This window comes from Atractosteus spatula (genome assembly GCF_055471065.1).
Source record: "Atractosteus spatula isolate fAtrSpa1 chromosome 10 unlocalized genomic scaffold, fAtrSpa1.hap1 SUPER_10_unloc_3, whole genome shotgun sequence".
NCBI lineage: Eukaryota > Metazoa > Chordata > Actinopteri > Semionotiformes > Lepisosteidae > Atractosteus > Atractosteus spatula.
The window spans coordinates 574,102-599,192 of NW_028296623.1; the positions used below are offsets into that span (position 1 = coordinate 574,102).

The 25,091-nt window shown below is 55.3% G+C and overlaps 19 non-coding genes across 19 annotated transcripts; 14 read left to right on the forward strand and 5 right to left on the reverse strand.

Moving 5' to 3' along the window:
• Positions 1-94: 94 nt before the first annotated feature.
• Positions 95-166, reverse strand: trnah-gug (transfer RNA histidin (anticodon GUG)). The gene has a single exon. It is a non-coding gene; the product is annotated as a tRNA-His (tRNA).
• Positions 167-2,865: 2,699 nt separating this feature from the next.
• On the forward strand, positions 2,866-2,938 carry trnav-aac (transfer RNA valine (anticodon AAC)). The gene has a single exon. It is a non-coding gene; the product is annotated as a tRNA-Val (tRNA).
• A 560-nt stretch (positions 2,939-3,498) lies between these two features.
• On the reverse strand, positions 3,499-3,570 carry trnah-gug (transfer RNA histidin (anticodon GUG)). Its single transcript has one exon. It is a non-coding gene; the product is annotated as a tRNA-His (tRNA).
• A 2,686-nt stretch (positions 3,571-6,256) lies between these two features.
• Positions 6,257-6,329, forward strand: trnav-aac (transfer RNA valine (anticodon AAC)). The gene has a single exon. It is a non-coding gene; the product is annotated as a tRNA-Val (tRNA).
• A 1,358-nt stretch (positions 6,330-7,687) lies between these two features.
• trnav-cac (transfer RNA valine (anticodon CAC)) lies at positions 7,688-7,760 on the forward strand. The gene has a single exon. It is a non-coding gene; the product is annotated as a tRNA-Val (tRNA).
• A 2,537-nt stretch (positions 7,761-10,297) lies between these two features.
• trnah-gug (transfer RNA histidin (anticodon GUG)) lies at positions 10,298-10,369 on the reverse strand. Its single transcript has one exon. It is a non-coding gene; the product is annotated as a tRNA-His (tRNA).
• Positions 10,370-10,570: 201 nt separating this feature from the next.
• Positions 10,571-10,642, forward strand: trnae-uuc (transfer RNA glutamic acid (anticodon UUC)). Its single transcript has one exon. It is a non-coding gene; the product is annotated as a tRNA-Glu (tRNA).
• Positions 10,643-11,095: 453 nt separating this feature from the next.
• On the forward strand, positions 11,096-11,168 carry trnav-cac (transfer RNA valine (anticodon CAC)). The gene has a single exon. It is a non-coding gene; the product is annotated as a tRNA-Val (tRNA).
• Positions 11,169-12,867: 1,699 nt separating this feature from the next.
• Positions 12,868-12,940, forward strand: trnaf-gaa (transfer RNA phenylalanine (anticodon GAA)). Its single transcript has one exon. It is a non-coding gene; the product is annotated as a tRNA-Phe (tRNA).
• Positions 12,941-13,049: 109 nt separating this feature from the next.
• On the forward strand, positions 13,050-13,122 carry trnav-aac (transfer RNA valine (anticodon AAC)). Its single transcript has one exon. It is a non-coding gene; the product is annotated as a tRNA-Val (tRNA).
• A 560-nt stretch (positions 13,123-13,682) lies between these two features.
• Positions 13,683-13,754, reverse strand: trnah-gug (transfer RNA histidin (anticodon GUG)). Its single transcript has one exon. It is a non-coding gene; the product is annotated as a tRNA-His (tRNA).
• A 726-nt stretch (positions 13,755-14,480) lies between these two features.
• On the forward strand, positions 14,481-14,553 carry trnag-ccc (transfer RNA glycine (anticodon CCC)). Its single transcript has one exon. It is a non-coding gene; the product is annotated as a tRNA-Gly (tRNA).
• A 1,705-nt stretch (positions 14,554-16,258) lies between these two features.
• On the forward strand, positions 16,259-16,331 carry trnaf-gaa (transfer RNA phenylalanine (anticodon GAA)). Its single transcript has one exon. It is a non-coding gene; the product is annotated as a tRNA-Phe (tRNA).
• Positions 16,332-17,871: 1,540 nt separating this feature from the next.
• On the forward strand, positions 17,872-17,944 carry trnav-cac (transfer RNA valine (anticodon CAC)). Its single transcript has one exon. It is a non-coding gene; the product is annotated as a tRNA-Val (tRNA).
• Positions 17,945-20,481: 2,537 nt separating this feature from the next.
• trnah-gug (transfer RNA histidin (anticodon GUG)) lies at positions 20,482-20,553 on the reverse strand. Its single transcript has one exon. It is a non-coding gene; the product is annotated as a tRNA-His (tRNA).
• Positions 20,554-20,754: 201 nt separating this feature from the next.
• Positions 20,755-20,826, forward strand: trnae-uuc (transfer RNA glutamic acid (anticodon UUC)). The gene has a single exon. It is a non-coding gene; the product is annotated as a tRNA-Glu (tRNA).
• A 453-nt stretch (positions 20,827-21,279) lies between these two features.
• trnav-cac (transfer RNA valine (anticodon CAC)) lies at positions 21,280-21,352 on the forward strand. The gene has a single exon. It is a non-coding gene; the product is annotated as a tRNA-Val (tRNA).
• Positions 21,353-23,070: 1,718 nt separating this feature from the next.
• Positions 23,071-23,143, forward strand: trnaf-gaa (transfer RNA phenylalanine (anticodon GAA)). The gene has a single exon. It is a non-coding gene; the product is annotated as a tRNA-Phe (tRNA).
• A 109-nt stretch (positions 23,144-23,252) lies between these two features.
• trnav-aac (transfer RNA valine (anticodon AAC)) lies at positions 23,253-23,325 on the forward strand. Its single transcript has one exon. It is a non-coding gene; the product is annotated as a tRNA-Val (tRNA).
• The last annotated feature ends 1,766 nt before the right edge of the window (positions 23,326-25,091 follow it).

A 25,091-nucleotide genomic window follows, 5' to 3' on the forward strand; every position in this document is an offset into this window, starting at 1 on the left:
AGGCAGTACTCCTCTGTAAAGCGCCGTTCGTTCACATCGATTGGCTTTCTTTTGCCTTCATTCGCGCAAGTAGTAAAAGTAGACGCCCCTATTCTGCCGTGACCCGGATTCGAACCGGGGTTGTTGCGGCCACAACGCAAAGTACTGACCACTATACGATCACGGCGAGTTACCGATACACACATGGTAGGGCGGAAAAGGCTGTGCTCTCTTCGTGTGACCTAATTCGGAAAAGTCCTGACGTTGCATTTCAACTGAGCCCCAGTATACATCGACCCTTCGACACTCTGAGTGACAACTCTCTTGCGTGTTTTCTCATATTTATGTAGTTTGCTTGCATGATGCCCGGAACAGCGGGGTTGTGTGCTCCCATATGGTCTAGCGGTTAGGATTCCTGGTTTTCACCCAGGCGGCCCGGGTTTGACTCCCGGTATGGGAACGTGTCAGTTTTGCCTCCTGCTTTCCAAAAGATCAGCACCGTGTACGAAGGAGCCGCATTAAAACCACTCGAACGTGCAAAACGCGCGAGAAGAGGGGGCGCTTGTTTCCAACCGAAGACTTCTCGCGTGTGAGACGAGCTGATCATCGCTGCAGGAGGTGGGAGGGTTACTCTGGTAGACAGGGCTGACCTTCGGCAATAGGATTTATACTCTCCAAGATGATATTTGCACTTTCTGGAGAGGCGATTTTCTCCACTTCAGTAGCCCGATTTCGTCGATTGCGTGGAGAGGGCTGTAGAATGTGGCGCCGCTTTTCCTGCTCCGTCCATGACAGGCGTGCTGGTCTCTGGAGAGAGAGCACGGTCCATCAGCGCACTCCAATAAAGGCACTGGAAGCAGCTGAATCGCATTGGCGAAGCTCAGCACTGGGCCGCTGGGAAGGGTTTGCTACCGTTTCCGTAGTGTAGTGGTTATCACGTTTGCCTCCCACGCGAAAAGTCAATGGTTCGAAACTGGGCGGAAACAGACCGGCTTCTTTTGTCGCCACGCACAAAAGGGGATTGGGGATTCGCCTAGCGCTGTGATCGCACAGACCCACTCACCTCTTAGTGTGGCGGGATCTGCACAGTGCATGTCGCAGCGCATCCTGCTTTCACTCCAATGCGCGTCCTGATGTACCCCAGTCTCCCGCGTGACAGGTGGGGATAATCACCACTATACTAACGAGGAAGACATCACACCCTTCGACCCCCGGCATCGTGTCCCGACCCACCGTGCTGGAAGCCGACGCGTGCTGTGATTCCTTTACGGAGCAGAAATGACAACCGAGGAGCCGAGAGATCATTTCAGCATTTCGCGTCTGAACAGAAAACACAAACGACCAACTCGGAATGACTTGCCTTTGACGCTTATCAAAGCGTTCTTTGTGCATCGAACAGACCCACTCACCTCTTAGTGTGGCGGGATCTGCACACTGCATGTCGCAGCGCTTCCTGCTTTCACTTCAATGTGCTTTCTGATGTCGAGTCGTGTGCCGTGCGGAGGCTCTGAAAGCGAGAGCAATGAAAAGGTGCACGACGCTGTGAAAGAAAACAGAGAAGTGAAAGGCAGTCCTTTCTCTAAGGAGGTAAAAGAAAAGCTTTCTACTCCCCGTCGGGGAATCGAACCCCGGTCTCACGCGTGACAGGCAAGGATACTCGCCACTATACTAACGAGGAAGACATCACACCCTTCGATCCCCGGCATCGTGTCCCGACCCAGCGTGCTGGAAGGCGACGCGTGCTGTGATTCCTTTACGGAGCAGAAATGACAACCGAGGAGCCGAGAGATCATTTCAGCATTTCGCGTCTGAACGGAAAACACAAACGACCAACTCGGAATGACTTGCTTTTGACGCTTTTCAAAGCGTTCTTTGTGCACGACGACTGCGCCGCCTAGCAGATACAAATGGGTTGTACAACTCTGAACTAGCAAATGGAAGAGGGCTAAGCCCCCTCTCTTTTAGCCCAGGTTCGATCTGTCTCCCAGAATCACCAGGGCGCACGCACACACACACACCCGTGCCGTTGAAGTGCTCTGCTTCATTTCTAAGGGCAACTCAACATTCACTCCTACCCCGAGAACAGAAAAGACAGCGTCCGCAGCAACAACAGCTCAGGTCTCTGCACAGGAACTAAGCTGCCCCCATCTCCTCTGCTCTGCGGCTCCTGTGGAGTGGAGTCCTGCCTGGAGCCGTGTTTGCAGGCGGCGGCTCCCCGCGCTCTGTCTGTGCGTCGTGTCCAAGAGCTCCTGGGAGGAAGAGAGAGCCCTCCCACTCGGGGGCTTTTCCACGGTCTGTGTGAGGAGGGGCGGGTGTGTCCAGTAGCTTATCGAGCGGAAGCCTGGGGCGGCGGAGAGCTGTGATCGTGCAGACCTTGAGGTGTCACCTCTTTGTCTGCTTTCCCGCCCCCCCTCCGCCCAAGCTCTGCTCCAGAGTAGCCCGGCAACCCCTCACACCTGCACGTGTCACAACCTAAGGTGTGGTCATGAGACACCCATGGGGTGCTGTTCTGTTCTTGCTAATTGTTTCCTGCCCGTCGCAGGCAGGAGTCCATGCGAGGAAGATGCGCTGGACAGAGCTCAGAGGGCGCAGCTGGGTGGCTTTCCTTCTGAGTGACGTTCCTGCAACACTCTCCCGCTCCTCTTGGTGCGCTCATGCCGCAACACAGGAAGGCTGGAGCAGGTGGCTGTGGGCTCTGTGCACTGCCGAAATAGCTCAGTTGGGAGAGCGTTAGACTGAAGATCTAAAGGTCCCTGGTTCGATCCCGGGTTTCAGCATTTTGTTTCATCGCGCCCTTTGTTCCTCTCTCCAGCGCCCCCTGCCTAAAGTGACGCTTCCCTTTCTCAGCCCGAAACGCAAGCGAGACACCAGCAGCAATCCCTGCAGGTTTCCGTAGTGTAGCGGCTATCACGTTCGCCTAACACGCGAAAGGTCCCCGGTTCGAGACCGGGCGGAAACAGCCTCTTGTTGCACGCTCCTGTACTTCACAGAGGTCTTGAGCGACCGGTCATTTGTTCCCAATGTATTTCCGGTGCCTTCATGCACTCTTGTACCAAACGCACGTTCCTTCTCTACGCGGAGCCGATCATTTGCAATTGGGCTGTGCCGACAGACCAGGACGAGCTCTGTCGGCTCAAAAGCAGCGCAGGACCTGCAAGAACAACAGAAAGATTAGTATCCAGTGAGCCCAAGATCTCATCAAGAATCGGCTCCAGCAACAGGGCTGGGCGCATTGTTCCATTCTCCGACCACTCTCGGTGTAAACAAGTCCCTCCTGGTCTCTGCTTGAAATGCACTTTCCTGCGTTTGCTTTGGTGTAACTGGCTTCCCCTGCATGGGCGAATGTGAAGAAGATCCTTAGTAAGTCGTTGAAGAAAACCGAGAAGAGGTCGGAGTGGCCTCTGTCGTTCATCAACGATCCAGTCAGGCAGTACTCCTCTGTAAAGCGCCGTTCGTTCACATCGATTGGCTTTCTTTTGCCTTCATTCGCGCAAGTAGTAAAAGTAGACGCCCCTATTCTGCCGTGACCCGGATTCGAACCGGGGTTGTTGCGGCCACAACGCAAAGTACTGACCACTATACGATCACGGCGAGTTACCGATACACACATGGTAGGGCGGAAAAGGCTGTGCTCTCTTCGTGTGACCTAATTCGGAAAAGTCCTGACGTTGCATTTCAACTGAGCCCCAGTATACATCGACCCTTCGACACTCTGAGTGACAACTCTCTTGCGTGTTTTCTCATATTTATGTAGTTTGCTTGCATGATGCCCGGAACAGCGGGGTTGTGTGCTCCCATATGGTCTAGCGGTTAGGATTCCTGGTTTTCACCCAGGCGGCCCGGGTTTGACTCCCGGTATGGGAACGTGTCAGTTTTGCCTCCTGCTTTCCAAAAGATCAGCACCGTGTACGAAGGAGCCGCATTAAAACCACTCGAACGTGCAAAACGCGCGAGAAGAGGGGGCGCTTGTTTCCAACCGAAGACTTCTCGCGTGTGAGACGAGCTGATCATCGCTGCAGGAGGTGGGAGGGTTACTCTGGTAGACAGGGCTGACCTTCGGCAATAGGATTTATACTCTCCAAGATGATATTTGCACTTTCTGGAGAGGCGATTTTCTCCACTTCAGTAGCCCGATTTCGTCGATTGCGTGGAGAGGGCTGTAGAATGTGGCGCCGCTTTTCCTGCTCCGTCCATGACAGGCGTGCTGGTCTCTGGAGAGAGAGCACGGTCCATCAGCGCACTCCAATAAAGGCACTGGAAGCAGCTGAATCGCATTGGCGAAGCTCAGCACTGGGCCGCTGGGAAGGGTTTGCTACCGTTTCCGTAGTGTAGTGGTTATCACGTTTGCCTCCCACGCGAAAAGTCAATGGTTCGAAACTGGGCGGAAACAGACCGGCTTCTTTTGTCGCCACGCACAAAAGGGGATTGGGGATTCGCCTAGCGCTGTGATCGCACAGACCCACTCACCTCTTAGTGTGGCGGGATCTGCACAGTGCATGTCGCAGCGCATCCTGCTTTCACTCCAATGCGCGTCCTGATGTACCCCAGTCTCCCGCGTGACAGGTGGGGATAATCACCACTATACTAACGAGGAAGACATCGCACCCTTCGACCCCCGGCATCGTGTCCCGACCCACCGTGCTGGAAGCCGACGCGTGCTGTGATTCCTTTACGGAGCAGAAATGACAACCGAGGAGCCGAGAGATCATTTCAGCATTTCGCGTCTGAACAGAAAACACAAACGACCAACTCGGAATGACTTGCCTTTGACGCTTATCAAAGCGTTCTTTGTGCATCGAACAGACCCACTCACCTCTTAGTGTGGCGGGATCTGCACAGTGCATGTCGCAGCGCTTCCTGCTTTCACTTCAATGTGCTTTCTGATGTCGAGTCGTGTGCCGTGCGGAGGCTCTGAAAGCGAGAGCAATGAAAAGGTGCACGACGCTGTGAAAGAAAACAGAGAAGTGAAAGGCAGTCCTTTCTCTAAGGAGGTAAAAGAAAAGCTTTCTACTCCCCGTCGGGGAATCGAACCCCGGTCTCACGCGTGACAGGCAAGGATACTCGCCACTATACTAACGAGGAAGACGTCACACCCTTCGATCCCCGGCATCGTGTCCCGACCCAGCGTGCTGGAAGGCGACGCGTGCTGTGATTCCTTTACGGAGCAGAAATGACAACCGAGGAGCCGAGAGATCATTTCAGCATTTCGCGTCTGAACGGAAAACACAAACGACCAACTCGGAATGACTTGCTTTTGACGCTTTTCAAAGCGTTCTTTGTGCACGACGACTGCGCCGCCTAGCAGATACAAATGGGTTGTACAACTCTGAACTAGCAAATGGAAGAGGGCTAAGCCCCCTCTCTTTTAGCCCAGGTTCGATCTGTCTCCCAGAATCACCAGGGCGCACGCACACACACACACCCGTGCCGTTGAAGTGCTCTGCTTCATTTCTAAGGGCAACTCAACATTCACTCCTACCCCGAGAACAGAAAAGACAGCGTCCGCAGCAACAACAGCTCAGGTCTCTGCACAGGAACTAAGCTGCCCCCATCTCCTCTGCTCTGCGGCTCCTGTGGAGTGGAGTCCTGCCTGGAGCCGTGTTTGCAGGCGGCGGCTCCCCGCGCTCTGTCTGTGCGTCGTGTCCAAGAGCTCCTGGGAGGAAGAGAGAGCCCTCCCACTCGGGGGCTTTTCCACGGTCTGTGTGAGGAGGGGCGGGTGTGTCCAGTAGCTTATCGAGCGGAAGCCTGGGGCGGCGGAGAGCTGTGATCGTGCAGACCTTGAGGTGTCACCTCTTTGTCTGCTTTCCCGCCCCCCCTCCGCCCAAGCTCTGCTCCAGAGTAGCCCGGCAACCCCTCACACCTGCACGTGTCACAACCTAAGGTGTGGTCATGAGACACCCATGGGGTGCTGTTCTGTTCTTGCTAATTGTTTCCTGCCCGTCGCAGGCAGGAGTCCATGCGAGGAAGATGCGCTGGACAGAGCTCAGAGGGCGCAGCTGGGTGGCTTTCCTTCTGAGTGACGTTCCTGCAACACTCTCCCGCTCCTCTTGGTGCGCTCATGCCGCTGGAGCAGGTGGCTGTGGGCTCTGTGCACTGCCGAAATAGCTCAGTTGGGAGAGCGTTAGACTGAAGATCTAAAGGTCCCTGGTTCGATCCCGCGTTTCGGCATTTTGTTTCATCGCGCCCTTTGTTCCTCTCTCCAGCGCCCCCTGCCTAAAGTGACGCTTCCCTTTCTCAGCCCGAAACGCAAGCGAGACACCAGCAGCGGTCCCTGCAGGTTTCCGTAGTGTAGCGGCTATCACGTTCGCCTAACACGCGAAAGGTCCCCGGTTCGAGACCGGGCGGAAACAGCCTCTTGTTGCACGCTCCTGTACTTCACAGAGGTCTTGAGCGACCGGTCATTTGTTCCCAATGTATTTCCGGTGCCTTCATGCACTCTTGTACCAAACGCACGTTCCTTCTGTACGCGGAGCCGATCATTTGCAATTGGGCTGTGCCGACAGACCAGGACGAGCTCTGTCGGCTCAAAAGCAGCGCAGGACCTGCAAGAACAACAGAAAGATTAGCATCCAGTGAGCCCAAGATCTCATCAAGAATCGGCTCCAGCAACAGGGCTGGGCGCATTGTTCCATTCTCCGACCACTCTCGGTGTAAACAAGTCCCTCCTGGTCTCTGCTTGAAATGCACTTTCCTGCGTTTGCTTTGGTGTAACTGGCTTCCCCTTCATGGGCGAATGTGAAGAAGATCCTTAGTAAGTCGTTGAAGAAAACCGAGAAGAGGTCGGAGTGGCCTCTGTCGTTCATCAACGATCCAGTCAGGCAGTACTCCTCTGTAAAGCGCCGTTCGTTCACATCGATTGGCTTTTTTTTGCCTTCATTCGCGCAAGTAGTAAAAGCAGACGCCCCTATTCTGCCGTGACCCGGATTCGAACCGGGGTTGTTGCGGCCACAACGCAAAGTACTGACCACTATACGGTCACGGCGAGTTACCGATACACACATGGTAGGGCGGAAAAGGCTGTGCTCTCTTCGTGTGACCTAATTCGGAAAAGTCCTGACGTTGCATTTCAACTGAGCCCCAGTATACATCGACCGTTCGACACTCTGAGTGACAACTCTCTTGCGTGTTTTCTCATATTTATGTAGTTTGCTTGCATGATGCCCGGAACAGCGGGGTTGTGTGCTCCCATATGGTCTAGCGGTTAGGATTCCTGGTTTTCACCCAGGCAGCCCGGGTTTGACTCCCGGTATGGGAACGTGTCAGTTTTGCCTCCTGCTTTCCAAAAGATCAGCACCGTGTACGAAGGAGCCGCATTAAAACCACTCGAACGTGCAAAACGCGCGAGAAGAGGGGGCGCTTGTTTCCAACCGAAGACTTCTCGCGTGTGAGACGAGCTGATCATCGCTGCAGGAGGTGGGAGGGTTACTCTGGTAGACAGGGCTGACCTTCGGCAATAGGATTTATACTCTCCAAGATGATATTTGCACTTTCTGGAGAGGCGATTTTCTCCACTTCAGTAGCCCGATTTCGTCGATTGCGTGGAGAGGGCTGTAGAATGTGGCGCCGCCTTTCCTGCTCCGTCCATGACAGGCGTGCTGGTCTCTGGAGAGAGAGCACGGTCCATCAGCGCACTCCAATAAAGGCACTGGAAGCAGCTGAATCGCATTGGCGAAGCTCAGCGCTGGGCCGCTGGGCAGGGATTGCCACCGTTTCCGTAGTGTAGTGGTTATCACGTTCGCCTCACACGCGAAAGGTCCCCGGTTCGAAACCGGGCGGAAACAGACCGGCTTCCTTTGTCGGCACGCACAAAAGGGGATTGGGGATTCGCCTAGCGCAGTGATCGAACAGACCCACTCACCTCTTAGTGTGGCGGGATCTGCACAGTGCATGTCGCAGCGCATCCTGCTTTCACTTCAATGCGCGTCCTGATGTACCCCAGTCTCCCGCGTGACAGGTGCGGATAATCACCACTATACTAACGAGGAAGACATCGCTCTCTCCGACCCCCGGCATCGTGTCCCGACCCACCGTGCTGGAAGCCGACGCCTGCTGTGATTCCTTTACGGAGCAGAAATGACAACCGAGGAGCCGAGAGATCATTTCAGCATTTCGCGTCTGAACAGAAAACACAAACGACCAACTCGGAATGATTTGCCTTTGATGCTTTCAAAGCGTTCTTTGTGCATCGAACAGACCCACTCACCTCTTAGTGTGGCGGGATCTGCACAGTGCATGTCGCAGCGCTTCCTGCTTTCACTTCAATGTGCTTCCTGATGTCGAGTCGTGTGCCGTGCGGAGGCTCTGAAAGCGAGAGCAATGAAAAGGTGCACGGCGCTGTGAAAGAAAACAGAGAAGTGAAAGGCAGTCCTTTCTCTAAGGAGGTAAAAGAAAAGCTTTCTACTCCCCGTCAGGGAACCGAACCCTGGTCTCCCGCGTGACAGGCGGGGATACTTGCCACTATACTAACGAGGAAGACACCGCACTCTCCGATCCTCGGCATCGTGTCCCGACCCAGCGTGCTGGAAGGCGACGCGTGCTGTGATTCCTTTACGGAACAGAAATGACAACCGAGGAGCCGAGAGATCATGTCAGCATTTCGCGTCTGAACGGAAAACACAAACGACCAACTCGGAATGACTTGCTTTTGACGCTTTTCAAAGCGTTCTTTGTGCACGACGACTGCGCCGCCTAGCAGATACAGATGGGTTGTACAACTCTGAACTAGCAAATGGAAGAGGGCTAAGCCCCCTCTCTTTTAGCCCAGGTTCGATCTGTCTCCCAGAATCACCAGGGCGCACGCACACACACCCGTGCCGTTGAAGTGCTCTGCTTCATTTCTAAGGGCAACTCAACATTCACTCCTACCCCGAGAACAGAAAAGACAGCGTCCGCAGCAACAACAGCTCAGGTCTCTGCACAGGAGCTAAGCTGCCCCCATCTCCTCTGCTCTGCGGCTCCTGCGGAGTGGAGTCCTGCCTGGAGCCGTGTTTGCAGGCGGCGGCTCCCCGCGCTCTGTCTGTGCGTCCAAGAGCTCCTGGGAGGAAGAGAGAGCCCTCCCACTCGGGGGCTTTTCCACGGTCTGTGTGAGGAGGGGCGGGTGTGTCCAGTAGCTTATCGAGCGGAAGCCTGGGGCGGCGGAGAGCTGTGATCGTGCAGACCTTGAGGTGTCACCTCTTTGTCTGCTTTCCCGCCCCCCCTCCGCCCAAGCTCTGCTCCAGAGTAGCCCGGCAACCCCTCACACCTGCACGTGTCACAACCTAAGGTGTGGTCATGAGACACCCATGGGGTGCTGCTCTGTTCTTGCTAATTGTTTCCTGCCCGTCGCAGGCAGGAGTCCATGCGAGGAAGATGCGCTGGACAGAGCTCAGAGGGCACAGCTGGGTGGCTTTCCTTCTGAGTGACGTTCCTGCAACACTCTCCCGCTCCTCTTGGTGCGCTCATGCCGCAACACAGGAAGGCTGGAGCAGGTGGCTGTGGGCTCTGCGCACTGCCGAAATAGGTCAGTTGGGAGAGCGTTAGACTGAAGATCTAAAAGTCCCTGGTTTGATCCCGGGTTTCGGCATTTTGTTTCATCGCGCCCTTTGTTCCTCTCTCCAGCGCCCCCTGCCTAAAGTGACGCTTCCCTTTCTCAGCCCGAAACGCAAGCGAGACACCAGCAGCGGTCCCTGCAGGTTTCCGTAGTGTAGCGGCTATCACGTTCGCCTCACACGCGAAAGGTCCCCGGTTCGGGACCGGGCGGAAACAGCCTCTTTTTGCACGCTCCTGTACTTCACAGAGGTCTTGAGCGACCGGTCATTTGTTCCCAATGTATTTCCGGTGCCTTCATGCACTCTTGTACCAAACGCACGTTCCTTCTGTACGCGGAGCCGATCATTTGCAATTGGGCTGTGCCGACAGACCAGGACGAGCTCTGTCGGCTCAAAAGCAGCGCAGGACCTGCAACAACAACAGAAAGATTAGCATCCAGCGGGGGCCTCTTAGTGAGCCCAAGATCTCATCAAGAATCGGCTCCAGCAACAGGGCTGGGCGCATTGTTCCATTCTCCGACCACTCTCGGTGTAAACAAGTCCCTCCTGGTCTCTGCTTGAAATGCACTTTCCTGCGTTTGCTTTGGTGTAACTGGCTTCCCCTGCATGGGCGAATGTGAAGAAGATCCTTAGTAAGTCATTGAAGAAAACCGAGAAGAGGTCAGAGTGGCCTCTGTCGTTCATCAACGATCCAGTCAGGCAGTACTCCTCTGTAAAGCGCCGTTCGTTCACATCGATTGGCTTTTTTTTGCCTTCATTCGCGCAAGTAGTCAAAGCAGACGCCCCTATTCTGCCGTGACCCGGATTCGAACCGGGGTTGTTGCGGCCACAACGCAAAGTACTGACCACTATACGATCACGGCGAGTTACCGATACCCACGTGGCAGGCCGGAAAAGGCTGTGCTCTCTTCGTGTGACCTAATTCGGAAAAGTCCTGACGTTGCATTTCAACTGAGCCCCAGTATACATCGACCCTTCGACACTCTGAGTGACAACTCTCTTGCGCGTTTTCTCATATTTATGTAGTTTGCTTGCATGATGCCCGGAACAGAAGGGGTGTGTGCTCCCATATGGTCTAGCGGTTAGGATTCCTGGTTTTCACCCAGGCGGCCCGGGTTCGACTCCCGGTATGGGAACGTGTCAGTTTTGCCTCCTGCTTTCCAAAAGATCAGCACCGTGTACGAAGGAGCCGCATTAAAACCATTCGAACGTGCAAAACGCGCGAGAAGAGGGGGCGCTTGTTTCCAACCGAAGACTTCTCGCGTGTGAGACGAGCTGATCATCCCTGCTGGAGGTGGGAGGGTTACTCTGGTAGACAGGGCTGACCTTCGGCAATAGGATTTATACTCTCCAAGATGATATTTGCACTTTCTGGAGAGGCGATTTTCTCCACTTCAGTAGCCCGATTTCGTCGATTGCGTGGAGAGGGCTGTAGAATGTGGCGCCGCCTTTCCTGCTCCGTCCATGACAGGCGTGCTGGTCTCTGGAGAGAGAGCACGGTCCATCAGCGCACTCCAATAAAGGCACTGGAAGCAGCTGAATCGCATTGGCGAAGCTCAGCGCTGGGCCGCTGGGCAGGGATTGCCACCGTTTCCGTAGTGTAGTGGTTATCACGTTCGCCTCACACGCGAAAAGTCCCCGGTTCGAAACCGGGCGGAAACAGACCGGCTTCCTTTGTCGGCACGCACAAAAGGGGATTGGGGATTCGCCTAGCGCAGTGATCGAACAGACCCACTCACCTCTTAGTGTGGCGGGATCTGCACAGTGCATGTCGCAGCGCATCCTGCTTTCACTTCAATGCGCGTCCTGATGTACCCCAGTCTCCCGCGTGACAGGTGCGGATAATCACCACTATACTAACGAGGAAGACATCGCTCTCTCCGACCCCCGGCATCGTGTCCCGACCCACCGTGCTGGAAGCCGACGCCTGCTGTGATTCCTTTACGGAGCAGAAATGACAACCGAGGAGCCGAGAGATCATTTCAGCATTTCGCGTCTGAACAGAAAACACAAACGACCAACTCGGAATGATTTGCCTTTGATGCTTTCAAAGCGTTCTTTGTGCGTCGAACAGACCCACTCACCTCTTAGTGTGGCGGGATCTGCACAGTGCATGTCGCAGCGCTTCCTGCTTTCACTTCAATGTGCTTCCTGATGTCGAGTCGTGTGCCGTGCGGAGGCTCTGAAAGCGAGAGCAATGAAAAGGTGCACGGCGCTGTGAAAGAAAACAGAGAAGTGAAAGGCAGTCCTTTCTCTAAGGAGGTAAAAGAAAAGCTTTCTACTCCCCGTCAGGGAATCGAACCCTGGTCTCCCGCGTGACAGGCTGGGATACTTGCCACTATACTAACGAGGAAGACACCGCACTCTCCGATCCTCGGCATCGTGTCCCGACCCAGCGTGCTGGAAGGCGACGCGTGCTGTGATTCCTTTACGGAACAGAAATGACAACCGAGGAGCCGAGAGATCATGTCAGCATTTCGCGTCTGAACGGAAAACACAAACGACCAACTCGGAATGACTTGCTTTTGACGCTTTTCAAAGCGTTCTTTGTGCACGACGACTGCGCCGCCTAGCAGATACAGATGGGTTGTACAACTCTGAACTAGCAAATGGAAGAGGGCTAAGCCCCCTCTCTTTTAGCCCAGGTTCGATCTGTCTCCCAGAATCACCAGGGCGCACGCACACACACACACCCGTGCCGTTGAAGTGCTCTGCTTCATTTCTAAGGGCAACTCAACATTCACTCCTACCCCGAGAACAGAAAAGACAGCGTCCGCAGCAACAACAGCTCAGGTCTCTGCACAGGAGCTAAGCTGCCCCCATCTCCTCTGCTCTGCGGCTCCTGCGGAGTGGAGTCCTGCCTGGAGCCGTGTTTGCAGGCGGCGGCTCCCCGCGCTCTGTCTGTGCGTCCAAGAGCTCCTGGGAGGAAGAGAGAGCCCTCCCACTCGGGGGCTTTTCCACGGTCTGTGTGAGGAGGGGCGGGTGTGTCCAGTAGCTTATCGAGCGGAAGCCTGGGGCGGCGGAGAGCTGTGATCGTGCAGACCTTGAGGTGTCACCTCTTTGTCTGCTTTCCCGCCCCCCCTCCGCCGAAGCTCTGCTCCAGAGTAGCCCGGTAACCCCTCACACCTGCACGTGTCACAACCTAAGGTGTGGTCATGAGACACCCATGGGGTGCTGCTCTGTTCTTGCTAATTGTTTCCTGCCCCTCGCAGGCAGGAGTCCATGCGAGGAAGATGCGCTGGACAGAGCTCAGAGGGCGCAGCTGGGTGGCTTTCCTTCTGAGTGACGTTCCTGCAACACTCTCCCGCTCCTCTTGGTGCGCTCATGCCGCTGGAGCAGGTGGCTGTGGGCTCTGTGCACTGCCGAAATAGCTCAGTTGGGAGAGCGTTAGACTGAAGATCTAAAGGTCCCTGGTTCGATCCCGGGTTTCGGCATTTTGTTTCATCGCGCCCTTTGTTCCTCTCTCCAGCGCCCCCTGCCTAAAGTGACGCTTCCCTTTCTCAGCCCGAAACGCAAGCGAGACACCAGCAGCGGTCCCTGCAGGTTTCCGTAGTGTAGCGGCTATCACGTTCGCCTAACACGCGAAAGGTCCCCGGTTCGAGACCGGGCGGAAACAGCCTCTTGTTGCACGCTCCTGTACTTCACAGAGGTCTTGAGCGACCGGTCATTTGTTCCCAATGTATTTCCGGTGCCTTCATGCACTCTTGTACCAAACGCACGTTCCTTCTGTACGCGGAGCCGATCATTTGCAATTGGGCTGTGCCGACAGACCAGGACGAGCTCTGTCGGCTCAAAAGCAGCGCAGGACCTGCAAGAACAGCAGAAAGATTAGCATCCAGTGAGCCCAAGATCTCATCAAGAATCGGCTCCAGCAACAGGGCTGGGCGCATTGTTCCATTCTCCGACCACTCTCGGTGTAAACAAGTCCCTCCTGGTCTCTGCTTGAAATGCACTTTCCTGCGTTTGCTTTGGTGTAACTGGCTTCCCCTGCATGGGCGAATGTGAAGAAGATCCTTAGTAAGTCGTTGAAGAAAACCGAGAAGAGGTCGGAGTGGCCTCTGTCGTTCATCAACGATCCAGTCAGGCAGTACTCCTCTGTAAAGCGCCGTTCGTTCACATCGATTGGCTTTCTTTTGCCTTCATTCGCGCAAGTAGTAAAAGTAGACGCCCCTATTCTGCCGTGACCCGGATTCGAACCGGGGTTGTTGCGGCCACAACGCAAAGTACTGACCACTATACGATCACGGCGAGTTACCGATACACACATGGTAGGGCGGAAAAGGCTGTGCTCTCTTCGTGTGACCTAATTCGGAAAAGTCCTGACGTTGCATTTCAACTGAGCCCCAGTATACATCGACCCTTCGACACTCTGAGTGACAACTCTCTTGCGTGTTTTCTCATATTTATGTAGTTTGCTTGCATGATGCCCGGAACAGCGGGGTTGTGTGCTCCCATATGGTCTAGCGGTTAGGATTCCTGGTTTTCACCCAGGCGGCCCGGGTTTGACTCCCGGTATGGGAACGTGTCAGTTTTGCCTCCTGCTTTCCAAAAGATCAGCACCGTGTACGAAGGAGCCGCATTAAAACCACTCGAACGTGCAAAACGCGCGAGAAGAGGGGGCGCTTGTTTCCAACCGAAGACTTCTCGCGTGTGAGACGAGCTGATCATCGCTGCAGGAGGTGGGAGGGTTACTCTGGTAGACAGGGCTGACCTTCGGCAATAGGATTTATACTCTCCAAGATGATATTTGCACTTTCTGGAGAGGCGATTTTCTCCACTTCAGTAGCCCGATTTCGTCGATTGCGTGGAGAGGGCTGTAGAATGTGGCGCCGCTTTTCCTGCTCCGTCCATGACAGGCGTGCTGGTCTCTGGAGAGAGAGCACGGTCCATCAGCGCACTCCAATAAAGGCACTGGAAGCAGCTGAATCGCATTGGCGAAGCTCAGCACTGGGCCGCTGGGAAGGGTTTGCTACCGTTTCCGTAGTGTAGTGGTTATCACGTTTGCCTCCCACGCGAAAAGTCCCTGGTTCGAAACTGGGCGGAAACAGACCGGCTTCTTTTGTCGCCACGCACAAAAGGGGATTGGGGATTCGCCTAGCGCTGTGATCGCACAGACCCACTCACCTCTTAGTGTGGCGGGATCTGCACAGTGCATGTCGCAGCGCATCCTGCTTTCACTCCAATGCGCGTCCTGATGTACCCCAGTCTCCCGCGTGACAGGTGGGGATAATCACCACTATACTAACGAGGAAGACATCACACCCTTCGACCCCCGGCATCGTGTCCCGACCCACCGTGCTGGAAGCCGACGCGTGCTGTGATTCCTTTACGGAGCAGAAATGACAACCGAGGAGCCGAGAGATCATTTCAGCATTTCGCGTCTGAACAGAAAACACAAACGACCAACTCGGAATGACTTGCCTTTGACGCTTATCAAAGCGTTCTTTGTGCATCGAACAGACCCACTCACCTCTTAGTGTGGCGGGATCTGCACACTGCATGTCGCAGCGCTTCCTGCTTTCACTTCAATGTGCTTTCTGATGTCGAGTCGTGTGCCGTGCGGAGGCTCTGAAAGCGAGAGCAATGAAAAGGTGCACGACGCTGTGAAAGAAAACAGAGAAGTGAAAGGCAGTCCTTTCTCTAAGGAGGTAAAAGAAAAGCTTTCTACTCCCCGTCGGGGAATCGAACCCCGGTCTCACGCGTGACAGGCAAGGATACTCGCCACTATACTAACGAGGAAGACATCACACCCTTCGATCCCCGGCATCGTGTCCCGACCCAGCGTGCTGGAAGGCGACGCGTGCTGTGATTCCTTTACGGAGCAGAAATGACAACCGAGGAGCCGAGAGATCATTTCAGCATTTCGCGTCTGAACGGAAAACACAAACGACCAACTCGGAATGACTTGCTTTTGACGCTTTTCAAAGCGTTCTTTGTGCACGACGACTGCGCCGCCTAGCAGATAAAAATGGGTTGTACAACTCTGAACTAGCAAATGGAAGAGGGCTAAGCCCCCTCTCTTTTAGCCCAGGTTCGATCTGTCTCCCAGAATCACCAGGGCGCACGCACACACACACACCCGTGCCGTTGAAGTGCTCTGCTTCATTTCTAAGGGCAACTCAACATTCACTCCTACCCCGAGAACAGAAAAGACAGCGTCCGCAGCAACAACAGCTCAGGTCTCTGCACAGGAACTAAGCTGCCCCCATCTCCTCTGCTCTGCGGCTCCTGTGGAGTGGAGTCCTGCCTGGAGCCGTGTTTGCAGGCGGCGGCTCCCCGCGCTCTGTCTGTGCGTCGTGTCCAAGAGCTCCTGGGAGGAAGAGAGAGCCCTCCCACTCGGGGGCTTTTCCACGGTCTGTGTGAGGAGGGGCGGGTGTGTCCAGTAGCTTATCGAGCGGAAGCCTGGGGCGGCGGAGAGCTGTGATCGTGCAGACCTTGAGGTGTCACCTCTTTGTCTGCTTTCCCGCCCCCCCTCCGCCCAAGCTCTGCTCCAGAGTAGCCCGGCAACCCCTCACACCTGCACGTGTCACAACCTAAGGTGTGGTCATGAGACACCCATGGGGTGCTGTTCTGTTCTTGCTAATTGTTTCCTGCCCGTCGCAGGCAGGAGTCCATGCGAGGAAGATGCGCTGGACAGAGCTCAGAGGGCGCAGCTGGGTGGCTTTCCTTCTGAGTGACGTTCCTGCAACACTCTCCCGCTCCTCTTGGTGCGCTCATGCCGCTGGAGCAGGTGGCTGTGGGCTCTGTGCACTGCCGAAATAGCTCAGTTGGGAGAGCGTTAGACTGAAGATCTAAAGGTCCCTGGTTCGATCCCGGGTTTCGGCATTTTGTTTCATCGCGCCCTTTGTTCCTCTCTCCAGCGCCCCCTGCCTAAAGTGACGCTTCCCTTTCTCAGCCCGAAACGCAAGCGAGACACCAGCAGCGGTCCCTGCAGGTTTCCGTAGTGTAGCGGCTATCACGTTCGCCTAACACGCGAAAGGTCCCCGGTTCGAGACTGGGCGGAAACAGCCTCTTGTTGCACGCTCCTGTACTTCACAGAGGTCTTGAGCGACCGGTCATTTGTTCCCAATGTATTTCCGGTGCCTTCATGCACTCTTGTACCAAACGCACGTTCCTTCTGTACGCGGAGCCGATCATTTGCAATTGGGCTGTGCCGACAGACCAGGACGAGCTCTGTCGGCTCAAAAGCAGCGCAGGACCTGCAAGAACAACAGAAAGATTAGCATCCAGTGAGCCCAAGATCTCATCAAGAATCGGCTCCAGCAACAGGGCTGGGCGCATTGTTCCATTCTCCGACCACTCTCGGTGTAAACAAGTCCCTCCTGGTCTCTGCTTGAAATGCACTTTCCTGCGTTTGCTTTGGTGTAACTGGCTTCCCCTGCATGGGCGAATGTGAAGAAGATCCTTAGTAAGTCGTTGAAGAAAACCGAGAAGAGGTCGGAGTGGCCTCTGTCGTTCATCAACGATCCAGTCAGGCAGTACTCCTCTGTAAAGCGCCGTTCGTTCACATCGATTGGCTTTTTTTTGCCTTCATTCGCGCAAGTAGTAAAAGCAGACGCCCCTATTCTGCCGTGACCCGGATTCGAACCGGGGTTGTTGCGGCCACAACGCAAAGTACTGACCACTATACGGTCACGGCGAGTTACCGATACACACATGGTACGGCGGAAAAGGCTGTGCTCTCTTCGTGTGACCTAATTCGGAAAAGTCCTGACGTTGCATTTCAACTGAGCCCCAGTATACATCGACCGTTCGACACTCTGAGTGACAACTCTCTTGCGTGTTTTCTCATATTTATGTAGTTTGCTTGCATGATGCCCGGAACAGCGGGGTTGTGTGCTCCCATATGGTCTAGCGGTTAGGATTCCTGGTTTTCACCCAGGCAGCCCGGGTTTGACTCCCGGTATGGGAACGTGTCAGTTTTGCCTCCTGCTTTCCAAAAGATCAGCACCGTGTACGAAGGAGCCGCATTAAAACCACTCGAACGTGCAAAACGCGCGAGAAGAGGGGGCGCTTGTTTCCAACCGAAGACTTCTCGCGTGTGAGACGAGCTGATCATCGCTGCAGGAGGTGGGAGGGTTACTCTGGTAGACAGGGCTGACCTTCGGCAATAGGATTTATACTCTCCAAGATGATATTTGCACTTTCTGGAGAGGCGATTTTCTCCACTTCAGTAGCCCGATTTCGTCGATTGCGTGGAGAGGGCTGTAGAATGTGGCGCCGCCTTTCCTGCTCCGTCCATGACAGGCGTGCTGGTCTCTGGAGAGAGAGCACGGTCCATCAGCGCACTCCAATAAAGGCACTGGAAGCAGCTGAATCGCATTGGCGAAGCTCAGCGCTGGGCCGCTGGGCAGGGATTGCCACCGTTTCCGTAGTGTAGTGGTTATCACGTTTGCCTCACACGCGAAAGGTCCCCGGTTCGAAACCGGGCGGAAACAGACCGGCTTCCTTTGTCGGCACGCACAAAAGGGGATTGGGGATTCGCCTAGCGCAGTGATCGAACAGACCCACTCACCTCTTAGTGTGGCGGGATCTGCACAGTGCATGTCGCAGCGCATCCTGCTTTCACTTCAATGCGCGTCCTGATGTACCCCAGTCTCCCGCGTGACAGGTGCGGATAATCACCACTATACTAACGAGGAAGACATCGCTCTCTCCGACCCCCGGCATCGTGTCCTGACCCACCGTGCTGGAAGCCGACGCCTGCTGTGATTCCTTTACGGAGCAGAAATGACAACCGAGGAGCCGAGAGATCATTTCAGCATTTCGCGTCTGAACAGAAAACACAAACGACCAACTCGGAATGATTTGCCTTTGATGCTTTCAAAGCGTTCTTTGTGCATCGAACAGACCCACTCACCTCTTAGTGTGGCGGGATCTGCACAGTGCATGTCGCAGCGCTTCCTGCTTTCACTTCAATGTGCTTCCTGATGTCGAGTCGTGTGCCGTGCGGAGGCTCTGAAAGCGAGAGCAATGAAAAGGTGCACGGCGCTGTGAAAGAAAACAGAGAAGTGAAAGGCAGTCCTTTCTCTAAGGAGGTAAAAGAAAAGCTTTCTACTCCCCGTCAGGGAACCGAACCCTGGTCTCCCGCGTGACAGGCGGGGATACTTGCCACTATACTAACGAGGAAGACACCGCACTCTCCGATCCTCGGCATCGTGTCCCGACCCAGCGTGCTGGAAGGCGACGCGTGCTGTGATTCCTTTACGGAACAGAAATGACAACCGAGGAGCCGAGAGATCATGTCAGCATTTCGCGTCTGAACGGAAAACACAAACGACCAACTCGGAATGACTTGCTTTTGACGCTTTTCAAAGCGTTCTTTGTGCACGACGACTGCGCCGCCTAGCAGATACAGATGGGTTGTACAACTCTGAACTAGCAAATGGAAGAGGGCTAAGCCCCCTCTCTTTTAGCCCAGGTTCGATCTGTCTCCCAGAATCACCAGGGCGCACGCACACACACCCGTGCCGTTGAAGTGCTCTGCTTCATTTCTAAGGGCAACTCAACATTCACTCCTACCCCGAGAACAGAAAAGACAGCGTCCGCAGCAACAACAGCTCAGGTCTCTGCACAGGAGCTAAGCTGCCCCCATCTCCTCTGCTCTGCGGCTCCTGCGGAGTGGAGTCCTGCCTGGAGCCGTGTTTGCAGGCGGCGGCTCCCCGCGCTCTGTCTGTGCGTCCAAGAGCTCCTGGGAGGAAGAGAGAGCCCTCCCACTCGGGGGCTTTTCCACGGTCTGTGTGAGGAGGGGCGGGTGTGTCCAGTAGCTTATCGAGCGGAAGCCTGGGGCGGCGGAGAGCTGTGATCGTGCAGACCTTGAGGTGTCACCTCTTTGTCTGCTTTCCCGCCCCCCCTCCGCCCAAGCTCTGCTCCAGAGTAGCCCGGCAACCCCTCACACCTGCACGTGTCACAACCTAAGGTGTGGTCATGAGACACCCATGGGGTGCTGCTCTGTTCTTGCTAATTGTTTCCTGCCCGTCGCAGGCAGGAGTCCATGCGAGGAAGATGCGCTGGACAGAGCTCAGAGGGCACAGCTGGGTGGCTTTCCTTCTGAGTGACGTTCCTGCAACACTCTCCCGCTCCTCTTGGTGCGCTCATGCCGCAACACAGGAAGGCTGGAGCAGGTGGCTGTGGGCTCTGCGCACTGCCGAAATAGGTCAGTTGGGAGAGCGTTAGACTGAAGATCTAAAAGTCCCTGGTTTGATCCCGGGTTTCGGCATTTTGTTTCATCGCGCCCTTTGTTCCTCTCTCCAGCGCCCCCTGCCTAAAGTGACGCTTCCCTTTCTCAGCCCGAAACGCAAGCGAGACACCAGCAGCGGTCCCTGCAGGTTTCCGTAGTGTAGCGGCTATCACGTTCGCCTCACACGCGAAAGGTCCCCGGTTCGGGACCGGGCGGAAACAGCCTCTTTTTGCACGCTCCTGTACTTCACAGAGGTCTTGAGCGACCGGTCATTTGTTCCCAATGTATTTCCGGTGCCTTCATGCACTCTTGTACCAAACGCACGTTCCTTCTGTACGCGGAGCCGATCATTTGCAATTGGGCTGTGCCGACAGACCAGGACGAGCTCTGTCGGCTCAAAAGCAGCGCAGGACCTGCAACAACAACAGAAAGATTAGCATCCAGCGGGGGCCTCTTAGTGAGCCCAAGATCTCATCAAGAATCGGCTCCAGCAACAGGGCTGGGCGCATTGTTCCATTCTCCGACCACTCTCGGTGTAAACAAGTCCCTCCTGGTCTCTGCTTGAAATGCACTTTCCTGCGTTTGCTTTGGGGTAACTGGCTTCCCCTGCATGGGCGAATGTGAAGAAGATCCTTAGTAAGTCATTGAAGAAAACCGAGAAGAGGTCAGAGTGGCCTCTGTCGTTCATCAACGATCCAGTCAGGCAGTACTCCTCTGTAAAGCGCCGTTCGTTCACATCGATTGGCTTTTTTTTGCCTTCATTCGCGCAAGTAGTCAAAGCAGACGCCCCTATTCTGCCGTGACCCGGATTCGAACCGGGGTTGTTGCGGCCACAACGCAAAGTACTGACCACTATACGATCACGGCGAGTTACCGATACCCACGTGGCAGGCCGGAAAAGGCTGTGCTCTCTTCGTGTGACCTAATTCGGAAAAGTCCTGACGTTGCATTTCAACTGAGCCCCAGTATACATCGACCCTTCGACACTCTGAGTGACAACTCTCTTGCGCGTTTTCTCATATTTATGTAGTTTGCTTGCATGATGCCCGGAACAGCAGGGGTGTGTGCTCCCATATGGTCTAGCGGTTAGGATTCCTGGTTTTCACCCAGGCGGCCCGGGTTCGACTCCCGGTATGGGAACGTGTCAGTTTTGCCTCCTGCTTTCCAAAAGATCAGCACCGTGTACGAAGGAGCCGCATTAAAACCACTCGAACGTGCAAAACGCGCGAGAAGAGGGGGCGCTTGTTTCCAACCGAAGACTTCTCGCGTGTGAGACGAGCTGATCATCCCTGCAGGAGGTGGGAGGGTTACTCTGGTAGACAGGGCTGACCTTCGGCAATAGGATTTATACTCTCCAAGATGATATTTGCACTTTCTGGAGAGGCGATTTTCTCCACTTCAGTAGCCCGATTTCGTCGATTGCGTGGAGAGGGCTGTAGAATGTGGCGCCGCCTTTCCTGCTCCGTCCATGACAGGCGTGCTGGTCTCTGGAGAGAGAGCACGGTCCATCAGCGCACTCCAATAAAGGCACTGGAAGCAGCTGAATCGCATTGGCGAAGCTCAGCACTGGGCCGCTGGGCAAGGATTGCCACCGTTTCCGTAGTGTAGTGGTTATCACGTTCGCCTCACACGCGAAAGGTCCCCGGTTCGAAACCGGGCGGAAACAGACCGGCTTCCTTTGTCGGCACGCACAAAAGGCGATTGGGGATTCGCCTAGCGCAGTGATCGAACAGACCCACTCACCTCTTAGTGTGGCGGGATCTGCACAGTGCATGTCGCAGCGCATCCTGCTTTCACTTCAATGCGCGTCCTGATGTACCCCAGTCTCCCGCGTGACAGGTGCGGATAATCACCACTATACTAACGAGGAAGACATCGCTCTCTCCGACCCCCGGCATCGTGTCCCGACCCACCGTGCTGGAAGCCGACGCGTGCTGTGATTCCTTTACGGAGCAGAAATGACAACCGAGGAGCCGAGAGATCATTTCAGCATTTCGCGTCTGAACAGAAAACACAAACGACCAACTCGGAATGACTTGCCTTTGACGCTTATCAAAGCGTTCTTTGTGCATCGAACAGACCCACTCACCTCTTAGTGTGGCGGGATCTGCACAGTGCATGTCGCAGCGCTTCCTGCTTTCACTTCAATGTGCTTTCTGATGTCGAGTCGTGTGCCGTGCGGAGGCTCTGAAAGCGAGAGCAATGAAAAGGTGCACGACGCTGTGAAAGAAAACAGAGAAGTGAAAGGCAGTCCTTTCTCTAAGGAGGTAAAAGAAAAGCTTTCTACTCCCCGTCGGGGAATCGAACCCCGGTCTCACGCGTGACAGGCAAGGATACTCGCCACTATACTAACGAGGAAGACATCACACCCTTCGATCCCCGGCATCGTGTCCCGACCCAGCGTGCTGGAAGGCGACGCGTGCTGTGATTCCTTTACGGAGCAGAAATGACAACCGAGGAGCCGAGAGATCATTGCAGCATTTCGCGTCTGAACGGAAAACACAAACGACCAACTCGGAATGACTTGCTTTTGACGCTTTTCAAAGCGTTCTTTGTGCACGACGACTGCGCCGCCTAGCAGATACAAATGGGTTGTACAACTCTGAACTAGCAAATGGAAGAGGGCTAAGCCCCCTCTCTTTTAGCCCAGGTTCGATCTGTCTCCCAGAATCACCAGGGCGCACGCACACACACACACCCGTGCCGTTGAAGTGCTCTGCTTCATTTCTAAGGGCAACTCAACATTCACTCCTACCCCGAGAACAGAAAAGACAGCGTCCGCAGCAACAACAGCTCAGGTCTCTGCACAGGAACTAAGCTGCCCCCATCTCCTCTGCTCTGCGGCTCCTGCGGAGTGGAGTCCTGCCTGGAGCCGTGTTTGCAGGCGGCGGCTCCCCGCGCTCTGTCTGTGCGTCGTGTCCAAGAGCTCCTGGGTGGAAGAGAGAGCCCTCCCACTCGGGGGCTTTTCCACGGTCTGTGTGAGGAGGGGCGGGTGTGTCCAGTAGCTTATCGAGCGGAAGCCTGGGGCGGCGGAGAGCTGTGATCGTGCAGACCTTGAGGTGTCACCTCTTTGTCTGCTTTCCCGCCACCCCTCCGCCCAAGCTCTGCTCCAGAGTAGCCCGGCAACCCCTCACACCTGCACGTGTCACAACCTAAGGTGTGGTCATGAGACACCCATGGGGTGCTGTTCTGTTCTTGCTAATTGTTTCCTGCCCGTCGCAGGCAGGAGTCCATGCGAGGAAGATGCGCTGGACAGAGCTCAGAGGGCGCAGCTGGGTGGCTTTCCTTCTGAGTGACGTTCCTGCAACACTCTCCCGCTCCTCTTGGTGCGCTCATGCCGCAACACAGGAAGGCTGGAGCAGGTGGCTGTGGGCTCTGTGCACTGCCGAAATAGCTCAGTTGGGAGAGCGTTAGACTGAAGATCTAAAGGTCCCTGGTTCGATCCCGGGTTTCGGCATTTTGTTTCATCGCGCCCTTTGTTCCTCTCTCCAGCGCCCCCTGCCTAAAGTGACGCTTCCCTTTCTCAGCCCGAAACGCAAGCGAGACACCAGCAGCGGTCCCTGCAGGTTTCCGTAGTGTAGCGGCTATCACGTTCGCCTAACACGCGAAAGGTCCCCGGTTCGAGACCGGGCGGAAACAGCCTCTTGTTGCACGCTCCTGTACTTCACAGAGGTCTTGAGCGACCGGTCATTTGTTCCCAATGTATTTCCGGTGCCTTCATGCACTCTTGTACCAAACGCACGTTCCTTCTGTACGCGGAGCCGATCATTTGCAATTGGGCTGTGCCGACAGACCAGGACGAGCTCTGTCGGCTCAAAAGCAGCGCAGGACCTGCAAGAACAACAGAAAGATTAGTATCCAGTGAGCCCAAGATCTCATCAAGAATCGGCTCCAGCAACAGGGCTGGGCGCATTGTTCCATTCTCCGACCACTCTCGGTGTAAACAAGTCCCTCCTGGTCTCTGCTTGAAATGCACTTTCCTGCGTTTGCTTTGGTGTAACTTTCTACTCCCCGTCAGGGAACCGAACCCTGGTCTCCCGCGTGACAGGCGGGGATACTTGCCACTATACTAACGAGGAAGACACCGCACTCTCCGATCCTCGGCATCGTGTCCCGACCCAGCGTGCTGGAAGGCGACGCGTGCTGTGATTCCTTTACGGAACAGAAATGACAACCGAGGAGCCGAGAGATCATGTCAGCATTTCGCGTCTGAACGGAAAACACAAACGACCAACTCGGAATGACTTGCTTTTGACGCTTTTCAAAGCGTTCTTTGTGCACGACGACTGCGCCGCCTAGCAGATACAGATGGGTTGTACAACTCTGAACTAGCAAATGGAAGAGGGCTAAGCCCCCTCTCTTTTAGCCCAGGTTCGATCTGTCTCCCAGAATCACCAGGGCGCACGCACACACACCCGTGCCGTTGAAGTGCTCTGCTTCATTTCTAAGGGCAACTCAACATTCACTCCTACCCCGAGAACAGAAAAGACAGCGTCCGCAGCAACAACAGCTCAGGTCTCTGCACAGGAGCTAAGCTGCCCCCATCTCCTCTGCTCTGCGGCTCCTGCGGAGTGGAGTCCTGCCTGGAGCCGTGTTTGCAGGCGGCGGCTCCCCGCGCTCTGTCTGTGCGTCCAAGAGCTCCTGGGAGGAAGAGAGAGCCCTCCCACTCGGGGGCTTTTCAACGGTCTGTGTGAGGAGGGGCGGGTGTGTCCAGTAGCTTATCGAGCGGAAGCCTGGGGCGGCGGAGAGCTGTGATCGTGCAGACCTTGAGGTGTCACCTCTTTGTCTGCTTTCCCGCCCCCCCTCCGCCCAAGCTCTGCTCCAGAGTAGCCCGGCAACCCCTCACACCTGCACGTGTCACAACCTAAGGTGTGGTCATGAGACACCCATGGGGTGCTGCTCTGTTCTTGCTAATTGTTTCCTGCCCGTCGCAGGCAGGAGTCCATGCGAGGAAGATGCGCTGGACAGAGCTCAGAGGGCACAGCTGGGTGGCTTTCCTTCTGAGTGACGTTCCTGCAACACTCTCCCGCTCCTCTTGGTGCGCTCATGCCGCAACACAGGAAGGCTGGAGCAGGTGGCTGTGGGCTCTGCGCACTGCCGAAATAGGTCAGTTGGGAGAGCGTTAGACTGAAGATCTAAAAGTCCCTGGTTTGATCCCGGGTTTCGGCATTTTGTTTCATCGCGCCCTTTGTTCCTCTCTCCAGCGCCCCCTGCCTAAAGTGACGCTTCCCTTTCTCAGCCCGAAACGCAAGCGAGACACCAGCAGCGGTCCCTGCAGGTTTCCGTAGTGTAGCGGCTATCACGTTCGCCTCACACGCGAAAGGTCCCCGGTTCGAAACCGGGCGGAAACAGACCGGCTTCCTTTGTCGGCACGCACAAAAGGCGATTGGGGATTCGCCTAGCGC